This window comes from Meriones unguiculatus, chromosome 4 (genome assembly GCF_030254825.1).
Source record: "Meriones unguiculatus strain TT.TT164.6M chromosome 4, Bangor_MerUng_6.1, whole genome shotgun sequence".
Classification (NCBI taxonomy): domain Eukaryota; kingdom Metazoa; phylum Chordata; class Mammalia; order Rodentia; family Muridae; genus Meriones; species Meriones unguiculatus.
The window spans coordinates 22,680,530-22,699,930 of record NC_083352.1 but is presented as its reverse complement, the minus strand read 5'-3'; the positions used below and the strand labels follow the sequence as shown (position 1 = coordinate 22,699,930).

General features: G+C 39.2%; 1 long non-coding RNA gene across 1 annotated transcript; it reads left to right on the top strand.

The window, feature by feature from the left end:
• Positions 1 to 1,296: 1,296 nt before the first annotated feature.
• Positions 1,297 to 8,720, top strand: LOC132653482 (uncharacterized). Its single transcript, XR_009591211.1, has 3 exons — positions 1,297 to 1,444; positions 5,756 to 5,851; positions 8,600 to 8,720. It is a non-coding gene; the product is annotated as an uncharacterized LOC132653482 (long non-coding RNA).
• Positions 8,721 to 19,401: the final 10,681 nt, after the last annotated feature.

Below are 19,401 nucleotides of genomic sequence, written 5' to 3'. Positions count from 1 at the left end.
GGGTGGATTTCTTCTTTCTGTTCTAGATTTTTCAGTTTTATTCTTAATTTATTAGTATGATATCTTCCCAATTTTTCTTTTTACAGAGGCATTTAAAGCTATGAAATTGCCTCTTAGAACTTTTCATTATGTCCCATAAGCTTGAGTATGTTATGTATTCATTTCAATTCTGGGAAGTCTTTTAACATTTTCTTAATGTTTTTCATGACCCATTTTTCATGAAGTAATAATTTGTTCAATTTCCATGAGTTTGTAAGATTTCTGTTGTTTTTTTGCAGTTGATATCCAATCTTAACCAGTGATTTTCAGATAGCTTGCAGGGTGTTATTCCAGTTTTCTTATGTCTGTTGAGGTTTGCTTTGTATCCAAACATGTGATCATTTTTGGATAAAGTGCAGTGAGGTCTTTTGTATTTGGGTGAAATGTTCTGAAAATATCTGTTAGGTCTATTTGGTATATGGCGTCAGTTAGCTCCAGCATTTCTTTACTTTGTTTTTGTCTCTAAATGGGAATGGGCATAGAAGACTCCCACTATTGGTGCATGAGTGTAAATATATGATTTCGGCTATAATAGTTTTTCTTTTAGAGACTTGGGTGTCCTTGTGTTTGGTATACAGATGAAATGTTTAGAACTGCAATATCCTTTTGATGGATTTTTTCCCTTTAAGGAATATTTAGTGCCTTTCACTATTCCTTGACTTATTTGAAGTCTATGTTGTCAGATATCAAAATGGCTACACTGGCTTGTTCTTGGGTCTATTTTCTTGGAATATCTTTTTCCCCATTCTTCTACACTGAGCTAGTGTCTATTCTTGATGTTAAAGTGTGTTTTTTGGACATAGCAGATGGATTCTGTTTCATATGCATTCTGTTTTGTGTCTTTTTATTGGAGATTGAAACGGTTGTTGTTGAAAGTTTTCAGTGAGCAGTGTTCACTGATTCCTATTAATTTATTGTTGTATTGTGTACTTTTTCCTCCTCTTTTGATTTGTGATCATTTTTTCCTTATGTTTTTTTTTTTTTGAAGATGTGGTTAACTTCTTCACTTTAAAGTTTTCATTCTAGAACCATCTGTAGAGCTGTATTTGAGGATTTTTTTTAAATTATGGAATTACTTTTTTTTTCTACATTCATTTTGATTGAATGTTTTGCTGGGTATAGAAGCCTGGGTTAGCATATTTGATCTTGTAGAGTCTGTAAAACATTTGTCCAGGCCCTTCTTGCTTTTATAGTTGCCACTGAAAAGTGAAGTGTCATTCATATGTCTGACTTTTATTGTTACTTTGCTACAGGGCTGAGGATGAGACTGAGGAATTGGAATTGGAAGATGGAAAGGAGAGGAAAGATTGTCTAACTGATTTCCCGCCTGTTGGCTTGAGGATGGCTTGAGGAAAAGACACTGTGGAAGAGATCTGCTTAGTCCCTTTGGCATGGGGGCAGACAGGTGAGGCTGCAGCAAGGTGGTCTGCTGTAAATCTGGGGATAATGCTGGGGAATTGGACTTGGAAAATGGGAAAGAGAATTAAAATATCCTTTCTCTTCCTTTGGTCAGTATGGCTAGCACTTTTGAAGACTGAGATTGTTGTGGATGGTTTAGAACAACTAAAAGGTATTCAATTGTGTCATATGGTGATTAAGCTTGTGAAAGGGATTATTTGGTGGGAATGAAGTAGATTTTAATTTTACCATTAAGATTAAATAGCTGTAACTCACACAGTGCTGTCACTTCTCAAAAGCCATTGCTTAGAAATTAATTAATTAACTAATTAATTAATTTTTATTGCTGAACATTTTACAAAATACCATGACTCACATGATTACAATTTGCTTTAGGTAGGACTTCAGGTAGATGTTCCATGCTTATTGAGTGAGTCACAGTAATATACACAGATAAACAAACTTCCCTAGGCATTTGCCTCTTCCTGTGGCAGGTGTAGGAGCTATAGGAACTTGTCTTTCATTTTGGAGCAACAAAACTAGAGCATAAATTTGGAAGCCTGAAATAGTGGAACTTTTGGAAGCATACCTCTTTTGGAGAGTTTTGCTTTATGCAAAAAAACCACCCCCAAATAAACAAACAAACAAAAAAACCCAAAGCATTTTCCAGATTAATGCCGTTTGCCAGGTGCTATAGCATGTGTCACCTGCTCCAGCAAAGAGACCACCTCTGGATCAGCAGATTGATTTTCTGATTAAGTGTGTGATAATTTGCAGTCCTTCATCAAGACACATCTGCTCTTTGTACAAGCCAAACCAGAGTTGAATGGGATTCTGCGAGTGAGCAGTTGCCCATCTCACAGTTTGCACACTGGTGTTCATGTCTTAGGATGTGGTTTTGTCTCTGGTTCACTATGTGAGAGGGACATGATGTCCTGTAGAGGCCCTTCCTGTGCACTGATCATAGCGGCACAGGGGCTAGGGGGCCAATGTAGGGGATTTGCTGTTTGATTGAGTAGACCTACGCAGACATCTATCTAAGTAATCTAGAGAAACTGATCATGGATGTGGAGATGATCTGGCCCATCATGGGAAAGACTGGAAACAACAAAACCATCCAAGGTGCTGGTAGATTTCAGGGTGTCTTGAATGATAAAAATTAGTTCAATGCCAGTGTGCTAAATAAACCCTAAAAGGGCTATTGCCTCCTGTACTTTAGGCACAGCCATGCTAGGAAGTGGTAGGAGGTCCTTTAAGGATAAACCAGAAAGATTTTTGACAACACATAAGTGTTGCATGGGCCTGCCTCAACTAAACAGATTTTGTTTTTTATTCTTGGGCCTCTATCAAAGGGACATATCTGGAATTAGATGAAAAACTCAAATTAAGCCACTTATTTTCTGGTTTAGAGAGATGATCCTCAGTTAAACAAAAACAGTTAGAGGTCTTTAAATTACTTAATTTCTCTCTCTCTCTCTCTCTCTCTCTCTCTCTCTCTCTCTCTCTCTCACTCTGTGTGTGTGTTCATGCTCCACAGTACAGGTATACACAAGTCTGAGGACAACCTGTGGAATTTGTTCTTTACTCATGTGGGTCTTGGGGATTGAGTCAGGTTCTCAGGTTTTACACCATGGAGCATCTCACAGGCTCTTATTTTGTTTTGTTTCTTCTTTACTATCCATTTTCCACTGCCAGAAATACCTTGTCAAGCCATCTGATTGCTGCAGAGCCCTGATGCCTGTTTTGGTGATTGTACCCACCTGACTGTAATAATGACATTTGCCTTCTACCTGGCCTTAGTTCCATCTGCATGGCAGTATGAGAGCTAAATTCAATGGTAGCACCTTTCAATTTTATCTCTGGCCAACAGAGTACAGCCAATACAGTATTTACAAAGATTTCAGAGTCCAGTTTCAAAACTGTGGTAAAGGGAAAGCCTCAAGGAGCCTGTAGAAAAATGTGGTTAGAGCATGAGTAAGTAAGCACACACATGTACTTCTAACTCTCCAGCATAGCCAGTGATTCCTAGCATCCCATTGTCATTTCATATAGAATAACACAGTGTATGTTTCACTCACATATAAACATGTGCATACATGCACACATGCATACATAAGAGGAGTGGTAACTGCTTTTACTGGTTACAGGCTCATCAGCCTTTGGAATGAAGATGAGAATGAAATTATCAACTATTGTCAAATATCTTTATTCAAACTCTGAAAGAACCACGCTTTAAGATAAGTGTTTGTTCAGTAGAGTTTAACCCCTAAAATTTTTTGTGCATTGCAAGGACAGTGTGTTTAAATTTAATGGTTGTCAGTCATGGCCAGAAGACATAAAATATCTGCAGAGCACAAAGCAATAGTAATAAAAACTGCATGTTACTGGCATAGAAACAAACTGGTGGATCAATGGAATTGAATAGAAGACCCAGAAATAAACCCACACACCTTTAGATACTTGATTTTTGATAAAGAAACTAAAAGTATACAATGGAAAGAAGATAGCATCTTCAAAAAATGGTGCTGAATGCAAATAGATACATATCTATCACCCTGCCCAAAACTAAAGTCCAAGTGGATCAAAGACCACTTTTAAACTAGACACTCTAAATCTATTAGAAGAAAAAGTGGGGAAGAGCCTTGAACTCATTGGCACAGGAGACAACTTCCTGAACAGAACATCAACAGCACAAGTCTCTAAGATCAACAATCAACAAATGGGACCTCATGAAACTGAAAAGCTTCTGTAAAGCAAAGGACACTGTCATCAGAACAAAACGACAGCCTACAGCCTGGGAAAGGATCTTACCAACCCTGTATCTGACAGAGGGCTACTATCCAGAATATATAAAGAACTCAAGAAGTTAAAAAGCAACAAATCAAGTAATCCAATTAAAAATGTGGTACAGAGCTAAACAGAGAATTATCTGTGGAGGAATATAGAATGGCAGAGAAACACTTAAAGAAATGCTCAATGTCTTTAGTCATCTGCGAAATGCAAATCAAAATGACTCTGATATTTTACCTTACACCCATCAGAATGGCTAAGATAAAAAACTCAAGTGAAAACACATGCTGGAGAGGTTGTGGAGAAAGGGGAACCCTCTTCCACTGCTGGTGGGAATGTAAACGTATACAACCACTTTGGAAGTCAATCTGGTCCTTTCTCAGACAATTAGAAATAGTGTTAACTCAAGATCCAGCTATACCATTCCTAGGTAGTTATCAAAAAGATGCTCAAGTATACAACAAGGACATTTGCTCAACCATGTTTGTAGCAGCTTTATTTGTAATAGCCAGAAGCTGGAAACAACCCAGATATTCCTCAACAGAGGAAGGGATACAGAAAGTGTGGTACATTTACACAATGGACTATTACTCAGTAGTTACAACAAAGAAATTATGAAATTTGCAGAAAATCATGGGGCCTAGAAAAGATCATCCTGAGTGAGGTATCCCAGAAGCAGAAATACACACATGGTATATTCTCACTTATAAGTGGATATTAGACATATAATATAGGATAAACATACTAAAATCTGTACGCCTAAAGAATCTAAGTAAGAAGGAGGACCCTGGGTAAGATGATCAATCATCACTTAGAAAGGCAAATGAGATGGACATCAGAAGAGGGAGAAAACAGGGAAGAGGACAGAAACCTACCACAGAGGGCCTCTGAAAGACTCTGTCCAGCAGGGTATCAAAGCAGATGCTGAGACTCATAGCCAACTTTGGGCAGAGTGCAGGGAATCTTATGAAAGAAGGGGGAGATGATAGACCTATGGGAAGGAGCTCCACAAGGAGAGCAATAGAACACAAAAATCTTGGCCCAGGGGTCTTTTCTGAGACTGATACTCCAATCAAGGACCATTGATAGAGATAACTTAGAACCCCTGCACAGATGTAGCCCATGGCAGTTCAGTGTCCAAGTGGAATCCTTAGTAAGGGGAACAGGGACTGTCTCTGACATGAGCTCAGTGGTTGGCTCTTTGAATACCGCCCCCCCCGGGGGGGGAAGCAGCCTTACTAAGCCACAGAGGAAGACAATGCAGCCAGTCCTGATGAGACCTGATAGGCTGGGGTCAGATGGAAAGGGAAGAGGACCATCCCTATCAGTGGACTTGGGGAGGGGTATGGGAGGAGAAGAGGGAGGGAGAGTGGGATTGGGAGGGGACAAGAGAGAGTGCTACAGCTGGGATACAAAATGAATAAATTGTAATTAATAAAAATAAATAAATATCTGTAGAACATAGACATAGACATTTGAACTGAACACATAAAACATGTCTTCCTCTCTCTTTCTTCTTCCCTTCCAGCCATTGCCTTCACATGCTATTCATCATGAACTATGGTACTTGCACTGCAGTCCCTTGGTCTTGCCTTAACTAGACACTTCATCCTTTCATGCACAGGTGACTACTTAAATACCATTTTCATCTCTATGTTCTATACAATGCCAGCAGCTCATTGTTGACAGCTACATTAGTGATTACTAGTTTCAAGACCCTAGCTGGTTAAGGAAACAGATTGCTGACTCATTTTCTTGAGGATTTCTCAATAGCCTTTTGTGTTATAAATATAATTACAAATCAAGCTGTTTTAGGGTAAAATAAAGAATCCTACATACCTAATTTAATCACAAGATAGTTTAACAAATATCTTAGTTATCTCAAAAGTTCTTGAAGCCAAAGGAAATTGTCCCATAAGTAGGAGAAACAGTGACTGGGTAAGTCTGTGACCCAACTCTCAGCTTCAATACTTTATTCTCTCCCAATTCCTGTTTTGTTCTTAGTACCATTTATCACATAAAATATTATTATACATAATATATATCCATACATAATGCACATATTATTATTTTCTACTCAGATTGAGGAGGCAATCTTACTTCCTTTCTTCACTAATGTATACTGAGTGCCTAGGATAGTGTTTGGTTGACAGTAAAACAGGCACTGAATGAATATTTTTAGAAAAAATGGATAAATGCTATTTAAATAGGATTATGTCATGTAGAAAAGAAAGACAGGAAACATACACTTCCCAACCGAAATAGACATTTGAATCTGTCGTAAATTGGGTTCAGCTATTCTATTACCAAGTCAGTTTGTGTACCGATTATTTCAAAATTCTTCATTATTATTTATAGGGTTGCTTTCTCTTTGGGTTGTGAACTACACCGAGGTAACAGTCCTATGTTTCTCCACTAGCCCCCCTTTGCTGTTTCCTCCTCAGCAGCTTTGCTTGTTTGGTTTCCTGGGTTTCTGTGGAAGATCTGAGTTTTCTCACCTGTACAGTGCCTCAGGAGAACCCCAGTGCCCCCAGTGACCCTAGCTTGAGCCTCAGGAACCCACTTCCAGATATTCACTTTCTAAGCTCCTTTGCAACTGATGTGAAATTCCCATTTGAAACTCCTAACTTCATGCCGCTCAGACTTACTTCACTTCTCAGGTAAAATGGTAAGAGATGTGCCCACTTTGTGTAGGCTACAAAGAGATCTATACAAGCTAGGAATGTTTGGAAGGAATGAAAATTGGTATGGTAATGGAAGAGAAAGAAATAGTTAAACAAAAAGGGAATAGAATTATCCAGTTCAGGGGCTGGAGAGATGGCTCAGTGGTTAAGAGCACCCTCTGCTCCTCCCAAAAGACCCAGGTTCAACTCCCAGCATCCACATGGCAGCTCACAACTGTAACGCCAGTTCCAAGGGATCTGACACCTTCACACTAATGCACATAAAATAAAAATTTAAAAAAAAAGTTTGAAAAAAAAAAGAATTATCCAGTTCAGAGCAAACAAGATACTAACTATGTGAAGTGCAGAAACAGTCAGGGAGAGGGACTGAAGAAAGGCCAATGTGAAAACAAAAAGGTGGAAGAGTCCTTGTGTGGAAATGGGCAAGATGGTCCAGAAGGGGTCAGGGGTTAGAAAACCATGAAAAGTATATTATATATGTGACACATAATTCTATTTATACTATATAAGTGTTTCTCCAGCTTTAGCATGGATAATCAGTTATGAACGGCAAGCATGGATGCAGATGGGTCAGTTATATGTGTTTATATTTTTTTTTGGGGGGGTAGATGGTAATGATTGAATGGATGTGACAGAGATAAAAGAATTGCACAGTTGATCATGATAATCATGATTTAGGGTACGCGGTATTTAGTTTGGTATTTTTATTTATATATTTACAATGTTTGTATAAGCCCTCATACAGGTCGTGCAAATGTTCTACTACTGAGCCATTTTCTCAGCCTAAATTTTGCTGATTTTTGAGGCATTCCGTAGGAACTTCTATTCAAAGACATATGCTCAGAAAGACAAGTCTCTTTCCCTGTGAACAGAGGATCTTGGTACAACTTTCTTATGATTCCATTCGGAAAACATATCCTATTCTGAATAAAGTTTCAGACATATGAATTAACTGTGTTTTCCTTTAACACAGCCTCCAGTGTTAATGTTCTGTTATGGTGAATGTGATTTTAATATCTGAAACAGTGTACATAGGTTTCATATAATATAAGATTTAAATCAAGCCAACTTCTTCTGGAAATAAAGTATCTTTTCCATATTAGATAAAAGGAAATCTATGCTGAGTTTGTTGAAAGATAACATGCCAATTTTAGACTGGAAAATCCCTATGTATTTTTATTTTTGCTGTCCCCCAGGCTGATATTTGATGCTAATCTTTTTTAAATTTCTTTTTAAGTTCTTCTCTTATATGTTATATCCCAACCGCAGTTTCTCTTCCCTCCCCTCCCCACAGCCTCTCTCCCGCCACACCCCCCCAGATCCCTATCCCTGCCTCCCCTCAGAAAAGTGCAGACCTCTCAGAGACACCAATCAAACATGGCACAGCAAGCCACAGTAAAAGCCAGGCACATGCTATCACATCAAGGCTGGATAGGGCAACCCACTAGAAAGAAAAGATCCCATAAGCAGGCAAAAGAGTCAGGGATGGCCCCTGCTTATACTGCTAGGATTTCTACAAGAACACCAAGCTACTCAGCCATAACATATATGCAGAGGACCCAGGTCAGACCCCCACAGGCTCCCTGATCTATGCAAGTTCCCATGAGTCCAGGTCAGTTTATTCTGTGAGCTGTGTTCTTTAATGTGTCCCTGACCCCTCTGGTTCCTCTTGTTCTTTCCTTCCACAGGACTTCCCAAAGCTCCTTTGGCTCTGGAACTCTCCATCTGCTCCTATCAGTTGCTGGATAGAGTCTCCATGGTGTCCTTGATAACTATTCTCCTAGGCTCTGGCCCCAGAACACTCTGCAGGTAGGACAATCTGTAGCTTGAATGTTCTATGGCTGGGTTGGTGTCCCAACCTCTGTGCTTGAGGCCTTACCTAGCTACAGAAGATGGCTAGTTCATGCTCTATGTCTCCCATTACTAGGAGTCTTTGCTAGGGTTACTCTTGTAGATTCGATGAAATTTCTATTTCCCTAGGTTTCCAGCTCATCCCTGAGATACTCCCCAATTCCAGTCATTTCTCCCAGTATTTTCTCCCTCTTCTCCCAACCTGCTCTATCCTCTTCCCAACCCTACCCACCCACCAGCCCACTTGTGAAATCTATTCTGTTTTCCCTCTCCAGAGAGATTAGATGATAATTTTTATGTGAGAAAACCCCATGGCAATGTAGAGAAAAATGGAGGGTCTCTGTGGCCAATCTCTGAAATGTTCTAGCATTTCTCAGCATCACAAAGATGAATATGTTTGAGAAGCATCAGTCCTGGCATGAACTAGAGGAACCTCAGAAGTGGAAGTCCTGGTTTCATCAGAAGCAAAAACAAATGTTAGTCCCAAGACTGTCACTCAGGTGGAAATCTCATAGTGAGATGCTTCATTCTATTCATAAAGTTGGTTGGGTAGAAAGATCTTAGATAGCTATTGAACATACAGAAGCATGTGTGTCAGAAACTGACATTTGAATTGATAGATTTAATGAAGCTTGTCTGCTCATAGCAAAGCATTATGCAGCCTGTGAAAGAAGGGAGACTCTGTTCTCTCTGCTTGAGCTATAATATTCATCTTTCCCTGACTGTGGTGGTTTGAATAAAAATGCCCCCATAGGTCCATAGGGAGTGGCACTGTAGGGAGGTGTGGCCTTTGTGGAGGAAGTTTGTCTCCATTCACTTCCTGCTGCTTGCTAATAAAGATGTAGAACTCTCAGCTCCTTCTCCAGAACCATGTCTGCCTACATAACACCATGTTTCCCATCATGACAACAATGAATGAAAGCTCTGAAACTGTAAGCCAGCCCCAAATAGATGTTTTCCTTTATAAGAGTTGCTGTGGTCACAGCAATCAAACCCTAACTAAGAAACTGACCATGGGTTTTTGGGTAAAGACCAGGACTTACATCACCAGTTTGCCTGTTTTCCTGGTTTACATTTTTCCGACATAGTTAACTAACCAACCTTGGTACCCACCTCCTCTCATCTGTATCCCCACACATTCCATTGGTTCTGTTGCTCTGGACAATCTCGAGCAACACAACCATGAAGAACTCAAGAACTATGAAGAGGGAGAGAAAGCACAGGTATGTTTGGACAAGTATCTACGAGGACTGCTGACCGTACAGACAACACCAACATGTTTCGTGTTTGTATTGTTGCTGAAACATCGCCACAAACAAAGTGGTCTAAAGCAATACAGATTTATCCTCTTAGAATTCTGGAAATTCAGATGTTATCTGGACTTGGAGACTTTGAAAGAAAATATATTTCTTGAGCCATTCAAGCTTTTAGACACTGCTTATATGCCTTCTATCACGGCCATTTCCTCCTTTTTGAAAGTATATCAGTTCAACTTCTGGCTCCTTTGCCTTTCCTACCTTTTAAAACTGACCCAGGAAGTCCTTCACATCCTAATATCATTAATAATATCTACAAAGTTCCCTTTGTCATATAAAGCAACTCACCTGCAGCTTCTAGAGATTAATAATGAGCCATTGGGGAAGAGGCATTCTTTTGCCTGTCACGCTATTTCTGAAGATTCAATGAATTAAAAAGTGGAATCACAAAGAGTAAGAGCTATAACAACATATGAGTAACCATAAATATTTGTAAAAAAAAAAAACTAAGTATAATTACCAATTAAAGTGGGAAATAAATTTAAGGGTTGGTTCAAATAACAGTACAGATACAATTAAAGGGAGAATTAGGGGCTGGAATACAGAACAAAAGACTATTCCATATTGCCACACAAAAAACTGACATGGAAAATATGTGAGAGTTTAAGGAATAAAAAGGAGGAGAAAACATCTGACAAGAATCAATTAAAGCCCCAGGAAGAGAAAGCAAGAGTGCTTGGAGGAAATTCATGTTTGAAGACACAATGTCTGAGAATGGGTGACTGATATGTTTTGCTTTTGAGTGTTTGGGATCAATCGTGGGGCCTCTGGCATGCTATGAAATACTCTACTACCAAGCTACATGCTGTACCGCATGGGAATGTTTAAAGTAGTTACAAGGGTGTAACCACTAAGGCCATCAGTGACAAAAAGGTCCAAGATACAGATAGGTAAGAAAAAAAATTTAAAAAAAAGTAAGGGAAAGAAAAGAGAAAACATATCTATTCCCTAAAACATGGGCTACAGAAAAAAGGGAAATTCTGTGTACTAGCATAGTATTTATCAGATTTAGAGAGAACAATGCTAATATAGGTTAGTGCTTATTGAAAGAACAAGATGAGCACAGAGGCATTTGCATATAAGCAAGTAAATGTTTACTACACACCAAGAGTGTTAATGACAAACAGACCCACCACAGACAAACTTCTGTGAGGTGCGTTCCAAGAAGCACATTTATTTTGTAAGGAAAGCCTGAACCACAGAACAGGATTGTGAGCAAAGACAATGTAAAACAGGTAAGGGAATGTGCAATGTGTATGTAATGGCTTTGGATAATTTGTCAGCACTAATAAAGAAACAATAGCAATTCTGGAATGCAAAGGCATGGAATGCAGAATCCAGGTGATCAGCATTAAACATAGCCTCAAGGATCCTGGATAGGTCACAGTGAGCAGCAGCAGGTAAGGGAAAACTCTCAGCAGTAGGAAAATTTTCAACCACATCACATGCTAAACTTCAGAGGTAATCTCAAAATTGTCTCCTCAAGAATGCTAAGTCTTTAATTATCCCATATCTTGAATACAATAATACAAATTAAACAACACAAATTAAACACTTAGTTGTTTCATCTCAGGTGATATTATATAGCAAAGAGATACCAGAGGCAAGAAAACACAAAAGTCTGTTTACTCTGTGTATATATGTGTACCCATTCTTTTTGGACTCTTATTCTTTAATGATCATTGTTATATACTTTTATATATATATGTGTATTTAGAATTTAAAATTTCATCCAGACGAATTCATTTAGTCTTGCTCATATGTAGATGTGTTAGGGACTGACTGCTTGGGATTAAATAAGAAAGTAGTTGTTAAAGATCATCTCTTTAACAGAAGGCTGATACTCCCCCCCTTTTTTATTCACTTTTTTAAAAAAATTTATTTATTACAGTTTATTCACTTTGTATCCCCCCTGTACCTCCATCCCTCCTCCCCTCCCAATCCTTGCCTCCTTCTTCCCTACCTGTGTCCCTCTCCCAGTCCACTGATAAGGGAGGTCTTCCTCCCATTCCCCCTGATCCTAGTCTATCAGGTCTCATCAGGACTGGCTGCATTGTCTTCCTCTGTGGCCTGGCAAGGCTGCTCCCTCCTTAGGGGGAGGTGATCAAAGAGCAGGCCAATCAGTTCCTGTCAGAGACAGTCCCTGTCCCCATTACTATGGAGGCCACTTGGACACTGAACTGCCATAGGCTACCTCTGTGCAGGGGTTCCAGGCCATCTCCATGAGTGGTCCTTGGCTGGAGTATCAGTTTCAGAAAAGACCCCTGTGCCCAGACTTTTTTGGATCTGTTGCTGTCCTTGTAGAGCCCCTGTCCTCTCCTGGTTTTATTATCTACTACTTCTTTCATAAGATTTCCTGCACTCTGTCCAAAGTTTGGCTATAAGTCTCAGCATCTGCCTTGATACCCTGCAGAGTAGAGCCTTTCAGAGGCCCTCTGTGGTAGGCTCCTATCCTGTTCCCTGTTTTCTCCCTCCTCTGATGTCCGTCCTCTTTGCCTTTCTGAATGGGGATCAAGCATCTTAGACAGAGTCCTCCTTCCTGATTAGCTTTCTTAGGTGTACAGATTTTAGTATGTTTATCCTATATTATATGTCTAATATTCACTTTTGAATAAGTATATACCCTGTGTATCTTTCTGCTTCTGGGATACCTTACTCAGGATGATCTTTTCCAGTTCCCACCTTTTATCTGCAAATTTCATGATTTCCTTGTTTTTTATAGCTGAATAATATTCCATTGTGTAGATATACCACAATTTCTGTATCCGTTCCTCAACTGAGGGGCATCTGGGCTGTTTCCAGGTTCTGGCTGTTACAAATAGAGCTGCTACAAACAGTTGAACAGATGAAGATGACCTTACATCTATGCTTATGAAGAGGATAATAGAGGAAACAAATAAAATGTGTAAAGAACTAGAGGAAGATAATGTCAAACAGATTATGGTCATCTGTAAAGAAATGGAGGAAGATAAAGAGAAACAAATTATGGCCATCCATAAAGAAATACAGAAAGTTGCAGCCAAACAGTTTGTGGCCTTTAGAGAGGAAATGCTTAAATCACTGAAAGAAATAAAAGAAACAGAGGATTGTTCAACAAACAGCTGAAGGAATTGAAGAAAAAACAGGAAAATACAGTCAGATAGGTGAAGGAAATCAACAAAACGGCTCAAGATCTGAAAATAGAATTGGAAAAATTAAAGAAAACACAAATGGAGCAAATTGTGGCGAGAAAGAACTTAGGGAAGAAAACAGGAACTACAAAGGTAAGCATCACCAATAGAATACAAGAGATGGAAGAAAGAAATACAATGTGTGGGAAATACAATGGAAGAAATCGATACTCCCTTTTTCAATAACAATTAATTGCTTGCAGCTCTTCATCTCTGGGTGAGGTCTTGTGAGAGTTCTTATATCCATATTGGCAGGACATTCAGCAGTGTCATTATTCAGGTCTTATGTAGCCAACTATATTTTTGAGGTTTTATGGATGCAACTCCCCTGTCGTACATAAAAAACATTATATTGTAGCAGATGCCCTAATTCTCTGGGATTTTACAATCTTTCTGCCTCTTCTCCAGCAATGTTCCCTGAGCCTTAGGTGTAGGGGTTTTGTTGTAGATGTATCAACTGAGGCTGGCTATTTTCATTTGTTTCAAGGTTCTATAATTGGCTCCATCTGCTGCCAAAAGAAGCCTTTTTTTTTTTTTTTTTGACAAGGATGGGAGCTACACTTATCTGTGTGTATAAGGATAGACATTCAGAATGCAGTTAGAGAGTATACTGGTTAGGGAAGTGGCAATATCTTAGCTAGATATGACAAAATACCATGACCATCAGAGAGGAAACGTGTCTTTCTTGCTTCTTTCCTTCCTTCCTTCCTTCCTTCCTTCCTTCCTTCCTTCCTTCCTTCCTTCCTTCCTTCCTTCCTTCCTTCTTTCCTTCCTCCTTCTCTCTCTCTTTCTCTCTCTCTTTCTCTCTTTCTTTCTTTCTTTCTTTCTTTCTTTCTTTCTTTCTTTCTTTCTCCTCTTCCTTCTCTTCTTCCTCCTCCTCTCCTTTTCCTCCTCCTCTTTCTTTTTTTTTTTTTCACCATATAGTTTATATCTATTGCCCAGAAAAGTCAGTATAGGAACTCAAGGCAGGAATGAGTCCAGAGTCCATGGAGAAGTGCTGCTTACTTGATTGCTCCCCATAGCTTTCTTATACACCCCAGGAATACCTGCCCAGGCGTGGCCCTGCCCATAATGGGTTGGTCCCTCTCACATCAATTATTATTTAAGAAAATGCCCCACAGGGTTGTCTACAGTCTGGTCTTGTGGAGGCATTTTCTCACTTGTGATTCCCTTGTCTTAGGTAATTCTAGCTTGTTTCAATCTGACAAAAATAACAATAACAGAAAAAAAACTAGGGAAGGCAGTAGTAAATTTTCTTCTAGGGTCCATGACTTCATCAATCCTGAAGAGTGGCTAGGTTTACAGTACCAGGCACACATTCCTCTTAATGAGTTGGCCTTAAGTTCAATTAGCTAGCTATATATAAGTGCTAGGATCTATAAGTGGCACTCTTGCAGCTTTCAAAATATCTTCTGGTCATTTCTGTGTTACATACACATCACAGCTGGGTAGAGCCATTAATTCCTTTTCTGTCTTGGCAGCTTGCTTAGCTCCTTCTGGTACTAAGAGAGCTGGTCCTCAGGGCGGAGGCTCCTAGGTCAATGCTATCTGTATTCCTCTAGTCCAGTAGGGTCTTACCTTCAGTTTCTTATAACCAAGGGCAACAGCAATACCAGAGGTTGTTTGAAGGTCTCCTAGACTTCCCTGACCAATAACTCTAAAGAAAGTTCCCCATGACTAGTACTGGGGTTTTTGTTAGATAATCTAATCCTCCCTGAAACCTATTCCTAATGAAACAGAACAGAAAGAGACATGACAATTTCCATCTCTGTGTGTGTACGTTTGTTATGTGTGTGTGTTATTTACCATGCTGATTTTAAAATTAACATAGACATGTAGACATGAAGAGAGCTAAAAACACCTAAATCAATTTATTGAATGAACTATATCTCTCAACACCTAATTTACTCTTTTGTTACTGAATAATATTCAATTGTATTATTATACTATATTTTATTTTTTCACCATCACTTAATTAAGATTAATTCTGCTATGAATATTTGTTTATGTTGTAGCATGAACATTTCCTTCTTTTTTGATAAAAACTTTAGTGAAATTTCTGGGCTATGTGATTTAGAAAGTACCAAATGTTTCCCCAAGTGGCTACATCATTTTTTGTTCTCACTAGTCATGTGAAATTGCAACATCTCTGCATCTTTTGTCAATACTTGTTTTCTGTACTTCTCAAAAATTATATCCATTCTTGTGAGCACAAATGCTATTGATATCTCAGTGTGACTTTTATTTGTGTTACCCTAGTGATTTGTGATGTTAGAACTTTCCTTCTCAGCTTGGTGGCCGTTAGTGTATTTTTTTCTGGAGAAATGTCTCTTCAGTGCTCTCACTCTTTATATTGGGTAGAATTTTTGCCACTGAATTATAAGAATGCTATATATAGTCTGAATATGAGGCTTCTACGTGATTAGCAAATATTCTCTGCTTTTCTGTGGATTGTATTTGTATGTTCTTGATAATATCCTTTGATAAATTAAAGCATTTAACTTGATGATGCTAATATTTTTTCTTATGTTGTTTATGCTTTTAGTGTCATATCTAAGAAGTGGATCCTATGTTACAAGGATTTATTCTGACATTTCATTGTGAGAATTTTATAGTTCAGCTTTTCAAAATTTAGATCTTTGTATTAAACATGATACTCTAGAGGAAACGAACTAAGAATATATGTTTGTGTATTATATATCACTACATATATATTTAAATATATATTAAATCTATCTCTACCTATCTGCCATCTATTATTAAAGGGGCATTCGAATGAATGGTTTACATAATGAAAGCTTGGCAGTCCAACAGTAGCTATGTGCATGCTGGATGGGCTGAGAACCCAGTAGCTGCTTGGGTCAGAAGGCAGGATGTGTCGGGAGTGCCAATATGGTCCTGAAGTCCTAGAAGAGTCTTTGCGTATTTCTAATCTTCAGGCCACAGAAAGGACTGAGGAGGCTATAGTCTGCTGTCAGTAAAGAAGGACAGCAACAGTAGTGACTAGTGCACTGATAATGGGAGATGAACTCATGAGCAAGAAACAAAGGTGGGCAAGCAAATAAGACTGGGTTTTGCTCAGACCATTTTGTCTTGGTCCAACTGTTGGAAGGGGCTACTCTTCTGAAAGAGGGTCTCCTGCCCTCAGTTAATCTTTCCTGGACACAGAAGCATATCCTTTAGCTGATTCCAGAGCCTGTCAGCTTTACCATCATAAGTCTACCTCCTGTCAAGTTGAGACCCACTCATACCTTATGTCATACTTAATTTCCAGAGAAGGCTATGACAAGGTCATAACTCTACTTTACTCCACATACAACTGAAAATGTGCTGGCTTTTCTCTCAGAATAGATGGCAGAGTCCCATGTGTATTAACCTTTAATAGTCCATAGCTTAAATATATAAAGACTTAATAACATTAAAGTACTGATATTGGCTCAATCACTGCTATGTTATGTGATAAATGAATATGAGAAGGAAAAAAACCACACAGACTTTGTATAGATACACACACATACTTAACCAAATGGGGGCAGAAAATATTCATGACAATTATGACTTCCATCTCTGTAACTGGTCACATGTCCAACTTTATTATAGCTTGGTGGGTCAAATAACACCTGGCTCCCAGCTAATGATAGTGGTTCCTATTACATGATAAGTCAGTGGCCTGTTGTAAAATTATCGGTTTTCACTAAAACCATATAGCAAGGCAGGAGTAGCCTTCAGATGACAACAGGACCTTCCTACCAATTCCCAAGGGCCTCTGCTGTGACTTACCTATGGAGGGTTACTGGTGGCTCCAGAAAGCGTCTGCACCTGACATTGACACCTCAAGTGCCACTGTCATGTCACACTGTCAGTAGCAGTAAAGACAGAGGCTCAGCTCATGCTACCACTGAAAGAGTGTAATTTACAGCAAGGTTGAAGAGTTAAACAATTTTCTTCTCTAAACAAAGTCAGAAAGTGGATGTATGGGAGGATTGTTTAGATTTAAAAATTAGAGGAGTGACCAGAAGATGGAAAGATCTCTCATGCTCATGGATCAGTAGGATTAGTAATAAAAATGGCCATCTTCCCAAAAGCAATCTACAGGTTCAATGAAATTCCTGTAAAACTTTCCACACAATTCTTTACAGACCTTGGAAGCGCAATTCTCAACTTAATATGAAAAAACAAAAACGAAAAAACCCAGGATACTTAAAACAATCCTGTACAATAAAAGAACTTTTGGAGGTATCACCATACCTGATTTCAAGATGTACTACAGAGCAATAGTAGTAAAAACTGCATGGTATTGGCATAAAAACAGATAAGTAGATCAATGGAATCTAAATGAAGACCTAGAAATAAAACCACACACCTACGGACACCTGATTTTCTACAAAGAAGCCAGAACCATACAGTGGCAAAAAGACAGCAAATGATGCTGGTCTAACAGGATATCTGCATGTAGAAGAATGCAAATATATCCACACTTATCACCCTGCACAAAACTAAAGTCCAAGTAGATCAAAGACCTCAACACGAAACTAGATACACTAAATCTAGTAGAAGAGAACGTGGGAAATAACTTTGACTGCATTGGAACAAGAGAGAACTTCCTGAACAGAACACCAATCCCTCAGGCTTTAAGATCAACAATTAATAAATGGGACCTCCTGAACCTGAAAAGCTTCTGGAAGGCAAAGGACACTATCCCTTGGACAAAATGGGATTAAAGTCATGTACCACCATACCTGGACCTAAGCTTTTCTTTAACCTGAAACTCGCTCTGTACCAGGCTGGCCTTGAACTCAGATTTGCTCACCTCTGTCTCCTGGATTAAAGGCATGTCTGTATTCCAGCTGGATCCTAGAAGGTCTTTGGATTTGGTCTCTTGCCAGAGCAGCTATGTTCTGAATTAAAATTCCTCTACAACTTCCCCTTTCTGTTTAAGCTAAAAATTGTGCACAATTTAACTTTTACAATAGAAACGATTATCAATCCCACTAACTTAACAGTCCAAATATCCCTATGAAGATTCACTCAGAAATTGATGGGATGATCCTCCATAATTTCAGTCCTGGATATCTGTCCTTTATTCGGCAACAGTCCATTTTAGCATCAAGTTTTTCCAGTCTGCCAGTTTGATGAACTTTTCAGCTGGTTTGTTAAGCTGTTTCCATGCAGGGCGATCTGCTTTCTGCATCACTTGCATTGCTGTCTGAGTCTCTTCCTTGAGTTGTGCCTTTCATTTGGAAGCTTCTTTTATTTGGATTGGATCTTTACCAATTTTGAAGCAACCTGTAGTCTTTTTTTTTTTCCCCAAGACAGGTTTTCTCTGTGTAGTCTTGGCTGTCTTGGATTTGCTTTGTAGACCAGGCTGGCCTTGAACTCACATTTTTTCACTTGCCTCTGCCCAAAAGATGCTCCACCATACCACAAGCACACTTGCTTAACTATGTTCATAGCAGCTTTGTTCGTAATAGCCAGAAACTGGAAATAGCCCAGATGCCCCTCAACCGAACAATGGATAAAGAAAATGTGGTGCATCTACATAATGGAACACTATTCAGCTATTAAAAACAAGGAAATCATAAAAATTGCAGGCAAGTGGATAGAACTAGAAAAGATTATCCTGAGTGAGGTAACCCAGACCCAGAAAGACACACACTGTATATACTCACTTTTAAGTGGATATTAGCCAAAATGTACAGGATAACCAGGGTATAATCCACCGACCCCAAAAAGCCAAGTAACAAGGAGGGCCTAAGGGAGGACACTTGAATCCCTCTCAGAAAATAAAATGACATCTGAAATAGGTGAAGAGAGGGAACTGGATGGGAGAGGGATAGGGAGGGGAACAGTGATGAGGATCAAAAGTCGGGAGGGTGGATGGCTGGAAGTGAGAATGGAATCAGTGGGTGGCATCTCTGGGATGGAAAAGGCTCCAGGGAGTCTATGGGGGTGACCCTCGATGAGACTCATAGCAGTGGAGATATGGAGCCTGAAAATGCCACCTCCTGTAGCCAGCGGAGGGAGGGGGACACGAGCCCACCCATAAAACCTTTGATCCACAATTTGTCCTGACTATAAGTTGCATAGGGATTAAAGATGGAACAGGGATGGAGGGAATAGTCAGACCAATGACTGGCCCAACTTGAGACCTAC